Source organism: Panulirus ornatus, chromosome 34, assembly GCF_036320965.1.
Source record: "Panulirus ornatus isolate Po-2019 chromosome 34, ASM3632096v1, whole genome shotgun sequence".
Taxonomy (NCBI): domain Eukaryota; kingdom Metazoa; phylum Arthropoda; class Malacostraca; order Decapoda; family Palinuridae; genus Panulirus; species Panulirus ornatus.
In genome coordinates this window covers 1857388-1874779 of record NC_092257.1, presented here as the reverse complement: position 1 = coordinate 1874779, position 17392 = coordinate 1857388, and positions in this window count along the sequence as shown.

Genomic DNA, 17392 nt, shown 5'->3' with positions numbered 1-17392 from the left:
CCACGTAACGTAACGTAACTTGAGGCACGACGTCACGTGTGACGGCACGGCGCGTTACAAGGTAGAACGTAACGTAACGTAACGCGAGGGACGACGTTACGTGTGACGTCACGGTACCCGGCGAAGGTACACTCAAGGTACGACCAGGAGGTACACTTAATAATGGCAGGGGGGGTGGAGGAGGAGGGGGGGGGTATACTGCTGCTTTCATCCAGTCCTGTGGCTCACGTGAGAGAGAGAGAGAGAGAGAGAGAGAGAGAGAGAGAGAGAGAGAGAGAGAGAGAGAGAGAGATCACCCCGGCTTAATATCCAACTTTTTTGAAAGAGTTTCTTCCACAGCTCAGCACACAGAGGCGGTCAATAATATCTCGCCCTCGCAGACTTACGACTCTCTCTCTCTCTCTCTCTCTCTCTCTCTCTCTCTCTCTCTCTCTCTCTCTCTCTCTCTCTCTCTCTCTCTCCTGCCTGCTGCATGTTACCTGACCTGTAATGCTGTGTAACATCTCTCGTAGGGACCTACCCCTCTTACATCCTCCTCCGTACTTGGCCCTCCGTCTGTCCCAGGTAATGGAAGAGATTATACGCCACTAAGAGAGGGCCCCCCTGCCCCTCCATCCCACAAGGTGGGAGGGATTACTTTCCACCATAACCGTTCCCTCTATCCCACACACACACGAAGTGGGAAGGGTTTGATATTCATTGCAAAATGGCTCCTTACCGTCATGTCTTAAGATCCACTTACTGATGATGTTGTGTGTGTGTGGTGGGTGATATATATATATATATATATATATATATATATATATATATATATATATATATATATATATATATATATATATATATATGTGTGTGTGTGTGTGTGTGTGTGTGTGTGTGTGTGTGTGTGTGTGTGTGTGTGTGTGTGTGTGTGTGTGTGTGTGTAAGTGTGTGTGTGTGTGTGTGTGTGGCTACATTCTCCTCACCTTGCTGAGGTAGCAGTAGAGGACAGTGTCTTAGAAGGTGACAGGAAGGGACATTATCGAGGAGAGAGAGAGAGAGAGAGAGAGAGAGAGAGAGAGAGAGAGAGAGAGAGAGAGAGAGAGAGAGAGAGAGAGAGAGAGAGAGAGGATCAGTATGATCACAATGCATCACTCACGGTCAGAAACTACCTAACTACGGCCGTGGCATGGTTCATCCTGATTCCACCTCGGGGGGCGCCGGTGGATAACGGACCCCATCAACACTGGAGGTGCAGACAGTGCGATGCCCCTCCACCGACATCATCAGCGGAGGGAGGGGAGGAGGGGCGGCACACCACGTCCCTCCCTCCCTCCACACCAATCGTCCCTCAGGCTGGAAAAAGAACAACACTGCCTATTCGTCTGTGTAAACAGGGCAGACGTCGCTCTACGTATTGGGTTATGAGCGGTTTATGCTCGCTGCATTTGCATACGCCCTTGCAAAGGGGGCTGAGGGGGGGAGGGGGGAGAGGGGGAGGCAACGTGCATATCGGGTAGGAGGCAACCTCCGCCGGGAGGAAGCCTGGCCACACGGCCTGGCTGGGGCCAGGGGCGAGCTCCGACACGCAAGACCTGACGGGAAAGCGTCGTGTGTTGCGGTAATGAACTGAACAACATAGAAAAACTACAGAAGAAAAGTGAGTAAAGACAGAAAACGGGAAAGAAGAATAGAAATAATAGGATTTAACAGAAAATGGGATAAAGGAATGAAGAAAACAGAAGATGGGAAAGAAGAAACAGGACAGTATAAGGGAAAGAAATTCATCAAAAAAAAAATGGGAAATGAAGAAAGAGAAAATGGGAAAAGAAAAAAAGAAGGGAACACAAAGAAAACGGGAACATCATAACATTACAGATTCTGGAAAAGATGAAATCTATTTTTTGAAAACTAACTCAACTCAAGAAAACTTGAAAGACGATAACAAACATTGGATCAAGAAATTGTAACAATGAACATTTATTTATTTGTGTCGAAATCGTGAGCGGTTAAACGGTATGGAAAACGAAGTTCAGGGGAGACGTGAAGACGACACACATACATATACCTTGAATACGTAAATACATATATACATGTATGTATATATTTACTTTTTCATGTAAAATAAGTGGGATCTGGTTTCGCCACCTTCACAGTGTCTGGGCATTATGCAGGCATAACTCCAAGCACCTGCCTCATTAGCATAATGAAATGCACACGTATTATCGTCTGTAAAACGCTTTTCCACTATCTATCATCTCTAACCACTTTCCCATTTTCTATTCACCTTTTTCCCTGGAGTAATGTTTGTAGGCCTGAGTGGTGGCACAGGCCAGGCCAAGTAGCGGGACTTCCCGGGGTAGTAGACGTAGCGGGACTTCCCGGGGTTGTAGACGTAGCGGGACTTCCCGGGGTTGTAGACGTAGCGGGACTTCCCGGGGTTGTAGACGTAGCGGGACGTCCCGGGGTTGTAGACGTAGCGGGACTTCCCGGGGTTGTAGACGTAGCGGGACTTCCCGGGGTTGTAGACGTAGCGGGACTTCCCGGGATTGTAAACGTACCGGGACTTCCCGGGTTTGTAGACGTACCCGGACTTCCCGGGGTTGTAGACGTAGCGGGACTTCCCGGGTTTGTAGACGTAGCGGGACGTCCCGGGGTTGTAGACGTAGCGGGACGTCCCGGGGTTGTAGACGTAGCGGGACGTCCCGGGGTTGTAGACGTAAAAGAGAAGAGAATCCTCAACTCGAAGGACTTTGAGACCTTAACGATTCTCATTACAAACAAGTGAACTGATCTTCAAATCTTGTGAACCTCACTTATAATAGTTGTTGGATGGCGTGGAGTCCGGCTCACGTGTGTGTGTGTTATCTGGGTGAAGGATGAGGTCCAGTATACATGAGGAGTTCACGTGACCAAAAACATAACAGGAATAATACTGATGCCATCTGATGTGAGGTCAACATACTGACTGGGGTCATGTTAGGACGGGACACGCCTGCCAACTGACTGTTGTTACGTTAGGCCGGGGAAAGTAATTAGGGTGTGTGTGTGTGTGTGTGTGTGTGTGTGGGACGTGGACCTGGGAGAGAGAGAGAGAGAGAGAGAGAGAGAGAGAGAGAGAGAGAGAGAGAGAGAGAGAGAGAGAGAGAGAGAGAGAGAGAGAGAGAGAGAGAGAGATATTATCCAGTTCTCCCCCACACAGTATGATGACCTACGTACACTGTGTATCGTGAAAGCGCGCGCGATGAGGCCATGCTGGGTGGATCCCAGGTGGCTGGGTGGGGCTAACCTAAGATAACCGAGTTAGGTTCATCCCGGCTGCCTAGATAGATGAATGTAGATTACGTTCATGGAAGTTTGCCGGTCTAGTTTAACGTGGGTGTGAGTCAGACTGGATTACACTGAGGGGAGGGAGGTAAGAAGCCTGGATCGGTCGCTACCATCCGGGCCAGATGACAGGTGAGGTTCACGTAGGCTTCCAGGTGTTAGGTGGAGCAGGTCAGGACAACATGAGGTTCACGTAGGCTCCCAGGTGTTAGGTGGAGCAGGTCAGGACGAACGTGAGGTTCACGTAGGCTCCCAGGTGTTAGGTGGAGCAGGTCAGGACGACGTGAGGTTCACGTAGGCTCCCAGGTGTTAGGTGGAGCAAGTGAGGACAACGTGAGGTCCACGTAGGCTCCCAGGTGTTAGGTGGAGCAGGTCAGGACAACGTGAGGTCCACGTAGGCTCCCAGGTGTTAGGTGGAGCAGGTCAGGACAACGTGAGGTCCACGTAGGCTCCCAGGTGTTAGGTGGAGCAGGTCAGGACAACGTGAGGTCCACGTAGGCTCCCAGGTGTTAGGTGGAGCAAGTGAGGACAACGTGAGGTCCACGTAGGCTCCCAGGTGTTAGGTGGAGCAAGTGAGGACAACGTGAGGTCCACGTAGGCTCCCAGGTGTTAGGTGGAGCAGGTGAGGATGATGGTGAGGTGTGTGTGACCTGCACGTCTGGGACAGTAGTTCCCACACCGCCCCCCGGGCAGGTGAGGGCCGGTGAGTCCATCTCTGTACACACAGGGTCCAGGAAGGGCTGCTTCTACACCAGTCACGTATACGTTCATCTACGATTCTGAGTTGTGTACAAGACAACATGTCCTCTAGCTGAGCCACGGGAAATAAAGCTGTGAATATTTCTCCTCAAGAACTTTATCTCTTAGTAAAGTACGAGAAGAAACCGTATTCAGTTCTCTATCAAATGTGTTCTCTGTTCTCTAGGTTGAGGGGAAAGAAAACTGTGATACAGCCCGCTAGATCACTAAGCCTTCACACACACTAGGAAAACAATGTTGTATTACGGGAAAAATAAAATACATGGCAGACATATCTGGAAGGAGGAGGTTCCAGGCGTGCCTTCCTGGGGGCACCTGGACTCCACCTGGACTCCAAGTGACTCCGTCCTGGGGGCACCTGGACTCCACCTGGACTCCAGGGGAAGCCGTCCTGGGGGCACCTGGACTCCAGCTGGACTCCAGCGGACGCCGTCCTGGGGGCACCTGGACTCCACCTGGACTCCAGGTGACGCCGTCCTGGGTTCACCTGGACTCCTCACGTGATCAGTGTAATGTGTCATCACCAGTAGGGTCGGTCTTGCCATGTTGACAGAGGCACGGTAATCCCTCACAAGACCTGGTGATGACCTGGGTCAACATGGCCACCGTGTCAAGCCAACATATACCTGGGGTCAACTAGGGTCAAGTTCACTTATTGTTTTCATCAGTAACTAGTCACCAAGGTCAGTGGAAGAAAACGGTGGGCTGTAACAAACTAGTTCACTGGCTACAATGACCTGTACGATGGGGTGAAGTGAATCACACACGGGGTCAATATATACTGGCCTCTGTGTGTGTTGTGTGTGTGTGTGTGTGTGTGTGTGTGTGTGTGTGTGTGTGTGTGTGTGTGTGTGTGTGTGTGTGAAAACGAAGTGTATCCTGGGAACTGATACATCCTTGGTACAGGTGAGAAGGTATCCTAACCATGTTGTCTCCTGCGTGGAGCTGTCGTTGACGAGGGGGGGGGGGGTAGGTAAGTCTCTCCTCCTGTATAATGACGTTTTATACGTGGGAACAAACCAAGGAGCAAAGTGAGGATCTTTCCTCCAACACGCAGCTCCTGATGCAGGCCTCACCAAGACGGGAAGAAGGGCAATCAAATATATATATATATATATATATATATATATATATATATATATATATATATATATATATGAGGAGCATCCAGGTGAGAAGGGGGGCCAGTATGTTGGCCTGGTCGACGGGTTGCTCTGCAGCCAGCCAGCCAGCCACTCGACCAGGATTTACGACCACACGCAGGATAAACTTACAGGGAAAAAATTCTCCAATATACAGCAGTAATAAATCAGGCCCCCCATCCCCCCCCCCCCACGCCCTGGCTGGCACACTCCCTCTCAACTAAATAATTTTCATCGGTGTTTCTTGGCTCAATACCAGAACCACGTTTTCTTTTATTATTTTTCTCACAATCCGTTTTTCCTCGCATTTTCCGTTTTCTTTTCTTTATGATTTTGTAACGATTTTGGTCTTAACTTTTTTTTGTATTCCTTTTTTTTATGTGTGTGTGTGTGTGTGTATGTGTGTGTGTGTGTGTGTGTGTGTGTGTGTGTGTGTGTGTGTGTGTGTGTGTACTCACCACACCAGTACACACGGGCGACTGTACAGGTTTAAGTAAGAGACAATCATTACATTGATATATGATCACCACAGCAAGAGCCTATAATGAGACGTGTGACACAGGAGATAACCCAGTGATAACAACAGAATCACTGACAAGAATTAGATAAGGGATGCGAGGCAATCTGAACAGCGCTAAGGATAGCGAGATAACGAGAAATATGCTAAGGATAGCGAGAAAACCAGAACTGCGCTAAGGATAGCGAGAGAACCAGAACTGCGCTAAGGATAGCGAGAGAACCAGAACTGCGCTTAGGATAGCGATACAATCAAGACTACGCTTAGGATAGCGAGACCCGCTGCTTACTCCAGCAGACGGTAGGTACAGCATTGACTTGCCCCGGGCCTACGGGAACGGTAGCCCCAACACACACTCCTGCTACACCCAACCTGACGTGTACTGCTGATATCATCTACACAGCAACCCACTTACGTTTTCTATGAAAGAGTTTAGGACACAAAAGAAGCTATGCCTTTTCCGCTATATACATATATATATATATACATATATATATATATATATATATATATATATATATATATATATATATATATATATATATATATATATTTTTTTTTTTTTTTTTTTTTTATACCTCGTCGCTGTCTCCCGCGTTTGCGAGGTAGCGCAAGGAAACAGACGAAAGAAATGGCCCAACCCCCCCCATACACATGTACATACACACGTCCACACACGCAAATATACATACCTACACAGCTTTCCATGGTTTCCCCGGACGCTTCACATGCCTTGATTCAATCCACTGACAGCACGTCAACCCCTGTATACCACATCGCTCCAATTCACTCTATTCCTTGCCCTCCTTTCACCCTCCTGCATGTTCAGGCCCCGATCACACAAAATCCTTTTCACTCCATCTTTCCACCTCCAATTTGGTGTCTCCTCTTCTCCTCGTTCCCTCCACCTCCGACACATATATCCTCTTGGTCAATCTTTCCTCACTCATTCTCTCCATGTGCCCAAACCATTTCAAAACACCCTCTTCTGCTCTCTCAACCACGCTCTTTTTATTTCCACACATCTCTCTTACCCTTACGTTACTTACTCGATCAAACCACCTCACACCACACATTGTCCTCAAACATCTCATTTCCAGCACATCCATCCTCCTGCGAACAACTCTATCCATAGCCCACGCCTCGCAACCATACAACATTGTTGGAACCACTATTCCTTCAAACATACCCATTTTTGCTTTCCGGGATAATGTTCTCGACTTCCACACATTTTTCAAGGCTCCCAAAATTTTCGCCCCCCTCCCCCACCCTATGATCCACTTCCGCTTCCATGGTTCCATCCGCTGACAGATCCACTCCCAGATATCTAAAACACTTCACTTCCTCCAGTTTTTCTCCATTCAAACTCACCTCCCAATTGACTTGACCCTCAACCCTACTGTACCTAATAACCATGCTCTTATTCACATTTACTCTTAACTTATATATATATATATATATATATATATATATATATATATATATATATATATATATATATATATTACTCAGGACCCCTTTTCTAGGAATTCCTACAGCTACAGTGTTGCGCCACAATCAGCAGCATGGTGAGGATGGACTCCTTTGGTGCCAGAAGTTCTTCGACGAGACTTTACTGCGATTATGTAGCCTCGCATAAATGATCACTGGCGGCGCAAAACCAGAGGCAGGCTGAGTCCGGTAACACCTACAGATTAGGAATCAGCTCCAGTCAGTTGAGGACCGACACGAAGGTCGTAACAGCCAACAAAACACGTCGTTAACAGCGAGACAACAACCCGTCAACCACTCGTGTATATCACACACAGACACACACACACACACACACACACACACACACACACACACACACACGTGTTTGTCCTCTGGTGCAAAACTTGGAGAAAACGGGAGATGAACTTTCCTTAATGGGTAAGATCCTAGTGGTGGTGGTGGTGGTGATGGTGATGGTGGAGTATGACTCGAGCACGTGGGTCGAGATCTGACCAGATAATCAACCATGGTCTTCATGAGACGCACACAAAACATGAGAGATCTTTCCTTCATGACTTGGTCCCCACCAGTGGATGAAGACAATGGCGGTACGGCAGCCATGAAAATGGTGGTTTATGGAAGAGAAAAGAGTTGCGACTCTGGTTCGGGTCGTGTGTACAGGGCGGCTCTGTAAACAACCCGGGAGCCCTCCTTATTTACATCGCGGTTTACCACTATTTACTGCCTTCGCCGCCTGTGACGTTACGAGGCTCCCGGCCAATCATCACCCACAAAGCCTATGACATCACAAGACTCAACCACTCATCACGACTCACCCTGGGTGTGACGACATGCACCTTACCACCAATCATGACCCCCACCTGGCACGTGACGTCATGCCGCTTCCCACCTATCATGACCCATCCAGCCTGTGACGTCCTGCACCTCACCACCAATCGCAAACCATCCCCCCTGGACGTCACGGCCAGCGTTTTCGCAGTGTTTTCTTCGGAGAGGACGAGACGAACTGCGAACGAGACAAAATCTGCCGAGTCGTTCTTCTGTTCCGTGGCCACAGCGAAGACGTGTGATGGATAGAGATGGAGGGACGCAGATGGCTGAGATAGATGGAGGAAAAGGGTGAGATAGTTTGGGGGGACACTATAGGAAAAGGGCAGAAACAAAGGAGGGGGGAGAGAGAGAAAGAAAGAGAGAAGACACATGTTCGAAAGTGGTTCCAGGCCACATGGGCCCTTTTTGCCGCTCTTTGACCCCCCCCCCCCCCCCTGCTGCTTCCCGTGTTTGGGGGTTTTGGGACACCTGCCACACGAGCATTGACCGTTATGTTACTCGCATCTTCCCTCACACACCGAAGCTGTGAGCAACTCCCTCCCTTCACCTGACCTTCTTACTTTGGACTTTTATAACTCAGGTCCGCAAACATCGGGCCACATAAGACCCTCCTGGTCACTGTGGCAGGCAGGTCACAGTGGTGGACAGGTCACTGTGGTGGACAGGTCACTGTGGTGGACAGGTCACTGTGGCAGGCAGGTCACTTTGGTGGACGGTCACTGTGGGGCAGCACGTGGGGAAGGGCGTTGGAAAGGCCGTTAAATATTCTCCTGGGGGGCATCATTTTAATCCCGTCCGGCCTTTTTCACCCTGTCACAGCCTTTGGGGCTTGTCCCTATTATTATTCCCCTGTCTACATACCTTCCCCCCGCCGCCTTATCTATTTCATCCCCTCCTCGTCGGTCCCTGTCCGGGGCCCCCGTGCGTGCCGGCCCCCCCCCACCCTTTTCCCCACCCTGGTCTCCCTCAGTGTCTGTCTGCCTCAGCGTCTCCCTCAGCGTCTCGTGTGTCTCCCTCAGTGTCTCCCTCAGTGTCTCCCTCAGCGTATCCCTCAGTGTCTCGTGTCTCCCTCAGCGTCTCCCTCAGTGTCTCCCTCAGCGTATCCCTCAGTGTCTCGTGTCTCCCTCAGTGTCTCCCTCAGTGTCTCCCTCAGCGTTGGTCTCCTCAACCTTCTCTCTGTCTCTCTGGTGTCTCCTGGTGTCTCTTACCTCCCTCACCCGCCGTGTCCTCCCTCCCCCGCCCTTTGTTCTCCGTCTCTCTCATCTCCCCACCTGGGATCTCTCTCCCCAGCCCGGAAGCTCTCCCCACCCCAGTCAGGACCTCTCCCCACCCCAGCCAGGGCCTCTCCCCAGCCAGTCAACAATAAGCCCCGGGGATCACCACCCACTCCTGCCTGCCTTGTCTGGCGGCATCGTGAATGATCCTCTCTCTCTCTCTCTCTCTCTCTCTCTCTCTCTCTCTCTCTCTCTCTCTCTCTCTCTCTCTCTCTCTCTCTCACACACCCCCCCCCACACCACACCACACACACACACACACACACACGCACACGCGCGACAGCCAGATAATGGAGGTGAGCGGATGTGGCCTTTCTTCGCCTGTTCCTGGCACTAACCTTTCCCCGGGGAAAAGGGCGATCAACAAAAAATGAGAAAAAAATCATTTAGTATAAAGTGAGAGAAAAGAGAGAGAGAGAGAGAGAGAAGGGAGAGAGGGAAGAGAGAAAAAAGAGAGGAGAGAGAAGAGAGGAGAGAGCGGGGTGTGGAGGAAGACGGAGGTCCGTGTGGTAAAAAAAAAAAAGGGAAAAATTAAAAAAAGGGGAGGAGGAGGAAAGGAGAAGGAGGGGGAGGAAAAGGAAAAAGGAGGGGGAAGCAAGAAAGCAGAAGGAGGAGGGAAAGGGAGGAGGAAGACGAAGAAAGGAGAAGGAGGGAGGAAAAGGGAAAGAGAGAGAAGTAGTAATGAGGAAGCCACCCATGCCCTGAAAAACCCTCTGTATTAAAAGGAACCCCCCACGTGTGGCGGGGAGGCGGGAGTGGGGGTTTGAGTGGGGCAGGGAGAGCGGGGAGTGGTTGGTTGGGAGGGGGGGGGAGTGGGGGAGTGTGGGGGGGCGGGGGTGTGGGGTTTTGCGGCAGGGAGAGCTGGGTGTGTGTGTGAGTGTGGCAGGAGACGGGGGTGTGGGGGAGTGGGCAGGGAGAGCGGGGAAGTGTGGATGAAGCGATGATCCCAGTCGATAACAAAATAAAAGAAAATAAAAGGAAAAATCAACTGCATGAATGAAAACGGGTCGTCCGCCACACAACAGACACACTGGAGTATACTGACGCTTCCTGATCTCTCCCTCTCTCTCTCTCTCTCTCTCTCTCCTTCTTCTCTCTCCCGCCTCCTTTCCCCCCTTTTCCCCCCCCAAGTCCCAAAGGGGGAGGGGGGGGGGAAAATCGAAGGAAAGGACTGGGTGAAGAGAGAGATGAGAGAGAGAGAGAGAGAGAGAGAGTGCTGGTAAACTCACTGGGGGGGGGAGGGGTCGAGAAATTGGAAAATTAATATACAGGTAAACCCCTGTTGGAAAAAGCTACGTGGAGACAGGGTGGGGGTAAAGTGAAAGACGTGAGGGAGAGGTACACTCAAACACGAAAAAATAACCCTGATAGTACCCTACTCTTCCTCTCTCTCTCCTCTCTCTCTCTCTCTCTCTTCTCTTCCCCTCTCTCTCTCTTTTCTCTCTCTTGACCAAAAAAATAAAAAATTCCTCCCAAATGGGGCCCAAAAGTTACTAACAAACCCTTTTTAAAAAAAAAAAAAAAATTAAAACACAAAACACACACAAACCCCCACACAACCAACCACACCCACACAACACACACACCAACACACAACACAAAAACAAAAAACCAACAAACCAAAAAACTTACAACCCAAAGAACAATCAAAAAGTAAAAATTAAAGTTTTTTTTTATAGAAAATTTTCTTCTTCTTTCTTGGGATAATTTTTTTACTTTTGATCTTTTTTTGTCCTGTATATTTTTAACTTTGCCTTCTTTTTTTTTCGCCCGAATTTTTGTATAACCCTTTTCTTCTGTCTACTGTATAATGTTTAAAATTTGCGTTCTGTTCTTTAAAATTTTTTTGGTCACTGAATTTTTAAATTTGCTTCTGTCTACTGTTATTTTTATTTCAAATGTTAAAGACTGTCGCACCGCTTTTTGGGTTTCGGCGGATGCAAATATAATAACAATAATAAACAAATGATAAATAAGTAAAAAGAGGAAGTTATGTAAAGTAACAAATTTTTTTAACACTATCATAGGGAAAGTCTAATGTTCTACTAACCCCACTTTATGTCCCCTGTCCGTAAGACCTATTTTACCATTTGTCATTTGATACACCATCTTCTTTGCCCATTTCAGCCTCTTTTGTTCAGAGGCCAATTTTAAAAACCTAAATTCAGTTTTCAAAAGTGACACCGTCCGTCATTTAGCTATTCTAGCCTTTATGTATCGTGACCTTGAGGTCGAAAATGTGGTTTGTCTCCGTGGTAGTTGGTGCCGCCATTGCCTTGCACCCAGAGCCCAGGCCATGATTAAGGGTCAGAGGTCATAATGGCAGAATTTGACCACTAAGACATCGTTACCGGGATATATGGGCGGAACCACCCGAGGGCCCGACACGCCCGCGTTAAATCACGCCCATAGCGACCCTAACCACAGGGGTCATTTCTCCCACGGGAGGAGACTTGTCAAGCCAGGGGGCTCGCGGCAGGCAACACACGCCCTTATTTCCCTCACTAAGTATTCATAGTTGAGGTGGAGGGGGGAGGGGGGGGCGTCTTAGGGTTGAGGGAGAATGTTGGAGGGGGTTTCAGAGGGGGGTTTGATTTGGGGGGGAGGGGGGTCTTTAACACGTTTAAGGGGATGAAGATAAGGTTTCTCGTGGTCCTTTAACACGTTTAAGGGGATGAAGATAAGGTTTCTCGTGGTCCTTTAACACATTTAAGGGTTTTCGAAGAGATCCGTGGGTCCTTACTTTTTTCGAAGAGGTCTGTGGGTCCTTACTGATGTTCAAGGGTCTCAGAAAAGGGGATTTCCGGATCCCTAAAAATACTTTAGGGATTTCTGGATCCCTAAGGATACTTTAGGGATCGATGAGAAAATCGGTGGGATTTATATGACCGTTTTAAGGTTGTGTGAAGGGGGAGTGTCCGTGATCCTTAAAGATGTTTAAGGGTTTTAGGAGGATACCACACGCGTCGCACCTGAGGATGTTGGAGGGGAGTGAGGCCAACATGCCGGCCGCTTACCCGAACAACACGCTGGATCTGCTCTGCTTCACCCGTGTTCATGTCACAACACCGTCCACCAACCCTGGTCTACCCAGACCCTTCCATCCGTGTTCCCACATACACAACTTGGCCCAGCCTGGCCCGGTCCGGCCTGGCCCGGCCCAGCCTGGCCCGGCCTGGCCCCGGATCCTCGACCAAGAAACCCTTGGCCATGTGCCATTCCCTACTTGGGGTGGCCTCGCTACTCCCGCTCACCTCATGATGAGGCGCGCAGGGAGGGAGCGAGGGAGGGAGGGAGAGGGAGAGAGAGGATTTACCTACACCTTACCTACGACCAGGTATTGCCTCTAGGCACGACTGCTGAGAGAGAGAGAGAGAGAGAGAGAGAGAGAGAGAGAGAGAGAGAGAGAGAGAGAGGTGAGAGAGAGCAGTAAGGGCGTTAGTTCCCCCCCCCCCCCCCCCCCCCCCCCCCGGGCAGGTTGAGGCAGCCTACAGCCTCCCGACAACGGAATCGTTTTATTTAATTCAGAATGGTTGTTTATACACTTCCGATACATCGATGAAGAATTTCTCCAGGGACCACCGCTGCCACACACACACACACACACACACACCCTCGCTGTGTCTGATCATCTCTTCTTCATCTTATTCTACCTCCATCTTGATCCATCTCACGACGGTGTGAGCCTTGAGCACGACGGTACGACCCTTGAGCACGACGGTACGACCCTTGAGCACGACGGTACGACCCTTGAGCACGACGGTACGACCCTTGAGCACGACGGTACGACCCTTGACCACGACGGTACGACCCTTGAGCACGACGGTACGACCCTTGAGCACGACGATGCGACCCTTGACCACGACGGTGCGACCCTTGACCACGACGGTGCGACCCTTGAGCACGACGGTGCGACCCTTGACCACGACGGTACGACCCTTGAGGACGACGGTGCGACCCTTAGTTACAACGGCCTACCGGACGGCCTGCCCTACACACACACACACACACACACACACACACACACACACACACACACACACACACACACCTAACAAGAAGGAAGGAAGGAAGAAAAAAACACAAGTTATCTCCCCAGCTCAGGAGAATCTTCATTCAATAACCGGACGCTTTTCAGAGTGTTCGGGCGAGGGGAAAATAGGCAAAAAGGAGGGGAAACTATCTGATGCCAAGTGGGTATATTTACGGACGGAGGGAGAGAGAGAGAGAGAGAGAGAGAGAGAGAGAGAGAGAGAGAGAGAGAGAGAGAGATGAGAGAGAGAGAGAGAGAGAGAGAGAGAGGCAGGAGAAAGATGCGTGTGTGTGTGTGTGTGTGTGTGTGTGTGTGTGTGTGTGTGTGTGTGTGTGTGTGTGTCTGTGTAATTGAACAAGGAATTGGGAGGTCAGCTGATCACGGTTGAATTGGGGGAAAATCCAGGTCTGGAATCCCGCCCCTCCCCTGGGGGATTTATGACCCGGATTACTGCAGTAATTCCCAGGAGATTTAACTGAAATTCTGAGGCGGACACGAGCGGCGGATTTACTGTTCGCGTGGCACGTGTGGCTCAGGAGGGGAGGGAGGGGTCGTGGACCGCTACGACCAGAGATTTACGTACACCCCAGTTCGATGCCCGCTACTGCTGTGTGTGTGTGTGTGTGTGTGTGTGTGTGTGTGTGTGTGTGTGTGTGTGTGTGTGTGTGTACATAAGATACAGGTAAAACCACAAGGAAACGAAAAATTAGAAGTTCCTAGCGCCTTCTTGACGAGGTAATACACGAAAGCGCTTGACACCTCGTATCTTCCATTTCCTTGTGGTTTTACTCTCTCTCTCTCTCTCTCTCTCTCTCTCTCTCTCTCTCTCTCTCTCTCTCTCTCTCTCTCTCTCTCTCTCTCCTAACAATCGACCTAGACACAGTCGAGCTGCAGTAACCACACATAACAACACTTGTGTACCCCACCCAGTCCACGCGCCAGCCAGACAGACGGAGTCGTCGTGTCTTGTCAAGAGTTCACACACACACACACACAGCAGACCAGGCCAAGCCATTTTCGCTCTTACGGAACTCATTCGGAAAAGGGAAAGACCACTTTATGGTCCGTCCGTCCGTCCGTCCGTCCGAGTTACGTCAGGGAGGGACGAGCAAGGATTGCGTAAGAGAGACGTTAATGGTCAGTCTGAGGTGATGGTCCTCGCGTTGTGTAACGTCTTGTGTCGCTCCTGCCTGGCCGCCCCCTGGCGCTCCTCCATAATGCACCACAAGTCTTGTGATTATATATTTATCTATCTATTTATTCCTTCATTTATTTATTTTGCTTAGTCGCCGTCTCCCGCGTTAGCGAGGTAGCGCAAGTGGAAACAGACGAAAGAATGGCCCAGTCCTAGAGTCAGGTGTATGATGGTGGCCGACATCGTTCGCCCCACAACACACACGCTATACATAATCTTCCCATGTACACATATCACAGAAAACGGGATGCCCCGCCTACGAATTACCTATTCAAAGAAGTCGATGTTTCAAATGATTTTTTAATGAATTTAATCTTTAGGGAAGTAATATGACTGCGGTAAGACCTTCTCATCTTGTCTATAGAGTTGATAATACGCTCTCGGGGTGTTCTGTGGGTTAGCACTATGTTCCATTCTCTACCAATTCAAAAGGCTGCTCCCCACGTCCATTATGGAGCTACGTGAGGCCAGCCCACGTACTCAAGGGTCGTGCCGCCGTACCCACGGCACGTACCGTCGTGCTCAGGTTAGCTCAGTACTTCCCGTTTTCTTCTCTCGTGAATGGGTGACCCTATTCACCCTAGGGAGGGGGGGGGGGGAAGGTTCACAATGAGAGAGGATAGAAACCTGTAATGATGTTATGTGTAGGTCTTCACCCCCCTCCCCCCCCCCCCCCCAAGACTAGGCAAGTTCCCGAAATCTATACTGGAAAAAAAATGAGTTTGTAACACTGACAGATGTTTGCTCTGGCCTCGGGATGTAGTTGGCAACACTGCTAAAAATTACAGTAAATGTTTTTTTTTTTTTTTCTTTACAATTAAAACTGAAATTAGAATTCCGTATACATAGGAAGGTATGATTTCTATAGAACTCTCCTGTATGGCTAATGATTCCTGCATCCCTCAGCCTCAGGTGGATGTGGCGGTTAAAACGAGATTCTGGGTTTACGACGCAAGAAATAGAAAAAAGAAAAAAAGAAAAAAAAAACTTGGCCGAAACTTAGATGTGTTTACTGAACAAACTAAACCCATACGTCATCCGTACCTCTCTCTCTCTCTCTCTCTCTCTCTCTCTCTCTCTCTCTCTCTCTCTCTCTCTCTCTCTCTCTCTCTCTCTCTCGTAAGTACTAATCCCGTGCCTCATCAATCCTGGTGCTGCTGGTCTTACATGCCAGACTTGTATTCATACACCGACGGGTGCCAACTTACATGCGGAGGGTACACTGACCTGGGTGATGGGACGGGGATCTACTGGCCACTGGGTTGCATGGATCGGGGACCATGTTCCCTGGGTGACATGGGACGGGGACCTGACCCTGGGTGATGGGACGGGGACCTGGCCCTGGGTGATGGGACGGGGATGGCCTGGGTGATGGAGGGATCAAAACTGAGTGGGCCAAGAATCCCTAATTAGATGGAGGAACCTGGGCTAGGGTGAGGGACGGGAAGACCGTATCACTATATGAGGAGGGGCCCGTAAGTACAGTTGGAAGGATGCCAACTGAGAGATGGAGGGACCGCCTGTGGGATGGGAGACTGGCCTGTGGTGGGACGGAAACCTGGTACCGGGTTGAGGGACGGGGATCCTGTACATGAGATGGGGACGGACATGTGCCTTAGTGAGGACGGTTACCTCCTGTGATGGACGGGGATCTGGTGAGGTAAATTACCCTAAGTGTGGATATCTCGGTCAGTAAGACGACAACCAAGGTTACCTATAGTGTGGGACTCTCGTCCAGTAAGGATCCATACAATAAGTGGTACGACCCGTGTGGAGCTGGAAGATTTACCAGGGTGACAACCAGTTTTACGCATAGATGGTAAGCGACTGTACAGAAGAGTACAACTTCATTTAGTAAGTGTGTCTGCTCTCGTGTGTACAGATGGTAGATCTTCAGAGTGTTACGCTACACGTGTGTGCTGCCCTCCGTCCAGCAAGACGTACAACTTCAGTGTTACGCTACACGTGTTTTCTGACTCTCGTCCAGCAAGACGTACAACTTCAAGTGTTACGCTACACGTGTGTGCTGACTCTCGTCCAGCAAGACGTACAACTTCAAGTGTTACGCTACACGTGTGTGCTGACTCTCGTCCAGCAAGACGTACAACTTCAAGTGTTACGCTACACGTGTGTGCTGACTCTCGTCCAGCAAGACGTACAACTTCAAGTAGCGGGAGGAGAACACTTGAGACAAGAACGTGGTAGACGGGAGAGCGCGAGGAGTGAGAGTGGGAGAGGGAGCGTCTCTCCCAGACCTTCTGGCTCCGCTGCACACGGGCAAAAAGCTGGGAGAGGTCGACCACAGCTGGGCCTGGGACATGCTCTCCTCTCCCCTCTCCCCTGACCAGAGAGGCGCCGCCACCTCCTGGGGAGAGACGGTCTCGTACAATCCTCGCTACTCCTGGGGAGAGAATTCTCTCAGCTATTCACACGTCTCTTCTCCTCCCCCCTCATACAATGGTTTTTACTTCCCTATCATCTCCATCCCAGTAAACACCCCTCTCCCCACCCCCATCCCTCAGTTGTCATCCCACCCCCCACCTCACGTCGGCCACCACAACAACCCCCTCCTCCCCCATCATCTCTCCCCTCCACATCTCTAACTTCTTCCCTCTACCTTTATCTCGCTGCCTCTCGCCTCCCTCCTCTCCTCCTCCCCCTCCAACCGCCTCAAGACACCCCACCCACCCCAACCCAACCTAATCGTCCGGGGGTGGGGCGGGGTGAGTGAGTCTGTCTCACGTAGTTCCCTGAACCACTCCAATAACCCTAGTGGTGGTGGTGGTGGTGGTGGAGGAGTGGTCATCTGTAAGGGCAATGGCTACCGCGTCGCTCCCCCGC